Genomic DNA, 2,556 nt, shown 5'->3' with positions numbered 1-2,556 from the left:
AGGCAGTAAGGAAGAGAGCAGGCGTGATATAGACCTCTGCACAATGACGTATAATTATGGAGTTTTCAGTAAACCATCATGCACACCAAAAAGGGAAAAATGCCTTAACAGCTGAATGTCACATAATCACATGCTTGTTCCTCTTGTTTATTGTCATTGTGACATCCAAATGGGACACAATATTTTGCACGTGTATAAATAGATATTAACTTAACTACAAACACATTTATATTTGTTGTACTAAACAACTGACAGCTGCTGCGGGGAAACAGATCAATCTGAATAGATCAAACAGATTGTTTTATGGATGGTATTCTCAGCAGCTGTCTTAACCAAAACCTATGATTCAGCTTGTAAAAACTTTTTAGAGCTTAAATATAATTTGCATTCACATTTCTAGGCTGAAAAAGTTTTAAAAGAATTCTATTTATTTAAACCGACTTTGTCTCACGCGGCCATTGATAAATCTATCATACAATCGAGTCATAAATATATTTCTGCTATTGGATATTAAACTACATTACTTTTCAACCCATCAGTGGAATCCTTGGCACACTCCAATTATCTTACTATGAGATCATTATGAATCTGACATGTCTGAAAGAGATGCTTCTCAGTTCAATGCGTCAGTGCTGTTGTAATTTGCTGACAGGGATTTTTTTTAAAAGCTTGAGACATGGAAAAGGCATGCACTGTAAGCTACATAAAGAAAATAAATGAGAAGACAACTCATTGCTTCAATTATTTCTAAGATGACAGATGTGTTCATAGGCTCATCATCTTAAGTAGTTTTTTTTAATACAAGGATGCAAGGCGACTGTTCTATGAGCTTACCTCAATCCATGCATGTACGTCAGTATGCATGTGTAAACATCTTTGCAAAGTCTTGCTCATCAAAAAGTGAGGCAAGAGGCTTGGAAGGAAAGAAAAACAGGAACCTACAATACTGTTCAAAAGATGGGGGTTAGTAAAAAAAATTCATGTTTTTCATGTCTGCTTTGCACACAAAGGCTGCATTTATTTGATCAAAAACAGTAATATTGTGAAAGATCATTATAATTTAAAATAACTGTATTCTATTTAAATATATTTCAAAAATGTCATTCCTGTGATGGCAAAGCTGAATTTTCAAGCAGCCAGATATGCTGATTTCATGCTCAAAAAATATTTCTTAGTTTGATTAACAAAGTTCAAAAGAAAAGTGTTTATTTGAAATAGAAATCTCTTCTAACAAATTTCTTTACAGTCACTTTTAATGCATTCTTGCTCAATTAAAATGATTAATTTCTATTTTTAATAATCTTACTGACCCTAAACTTTTGAACAGCATTGTACTGTATTTCAATATCAATGAATCAGTAAAACAATGACAATTTTAGGTCTGAAAGTGTCCGAATGGCTCACCTGGGTGTGATGTAACAACTTAGCCTTTAATTCAAATCCCTGCCTTCTCAAGAGCCATTAATAATAAACCTTATGGCAGAAAATAACCAAGATGATAGAACGGACAAAATGCACTCAACCTACTCTTTGGTCTTTGTCCCTGAAATGATGAAGAAGAGGTGAGAAATTTAGCAGTTCAGGTTCTTTGTAAACGTCTTGTACAAACAACATTTCCAAAGTGTTTGTTTTAAGGATAGTTGGAAATGTCTCATGCATGTCCACACTTTTGCCAATAAACAAATAAAGAACCTACATAGATCTCACATTTCTTACATTACACTCACAGGGAGAGTGAGTTCAAAGGCACGTCTGGAGATGTTGAATGCTTCACAGCCTGTCTGAGTAATTCTGACATTTACCTAGAGGAGTTCTCCGTCCAACTCAAACCTAATTTTAGTGCAGAGGAAATCAATTACAGGCTTGTGCCCACCTCTGCCAAATGAAACCCATGGGAAGAACGAGGCTATTTCTAAACACACCAACACCACTTTTAAACATATATAATGCCCCTGCAGACTGAGGAGAGCAACAGAGACAGACACAAACATAAATGCATTATAAACTCTGACGATCACACACACATCCCCCAGAGGGTCAAGCAAACATAAAAGTAACACATAAAACCCCATATCTCAACAGATCTTGAGCCATGATGCCTGTATAATTAAATTGCCAAAAAAATCCCTAATAATAATAATAATAATAATGATTTGAGGTATCATTCATTTAACAAGCAATATTGGACAAGGTACACACATATACATATCTCAGTTGGTCAAGTCTCTCAACTGGTCATCTAACCCAAAAATATGCATACATACACACATCCAACTAAACATTCATGACTTTGGCCTCAAAGCTGTGACACTGAAAATGAGTGACAAGCTAAATTAGTGATTACCTTTGACCTCTGACCTCCTGTTGGGTTAAAGGGATCAAAGAAAGCCATAAGTCTCTTATTAATCTGTTCCACTGGGAGCATGAGTGCAGGAAACTGGCAAACCAAAAATGGAGCATCAAAGTGAAATACCACAACAAAAGATCTTAGTCAAGAGGTTATGCCACAAGAGAGACCGAAACTGGAGAAATAAAACAGGTATTTAAAAAAAAAAA

General features: G+C 35.2%; 1 protein-coding gene across 1 annotated transcript in view; it reads right to left on the bottom strand.

The window, feature by feature from the left end:
• LOC107548772 (collagen alpha-1(I) chain-like) overlaps positions 1-2,556 on the bottom strand; it is a 61,867-nt gene that overhangs the window by 27,051 nt on the left and 32,260 nt on the right. The window lies entirely within an intron of this gene.

Source organism: Sinocyclocheilus grahami, unplaced genomic scaffold (assembly GCF_001515645.1).
Source record: "Sinocyclocheilus grahami isolate Dianchi unplaced genomic scaffold, SAMN03320097.WGS_v1.1 scaffold355.1, whole genome shotgun sequence".
Lineage (NCBI taxonomy): Eukaryota > Metazoa > Chordata > Actinopteri > Cypriniformes > Cyprinidae > Sinocyclocheilus > Sinocyclocheilus grahami.
This window is presented reverse-complemented; position numbering and strand designations above follow the sequence as displayed.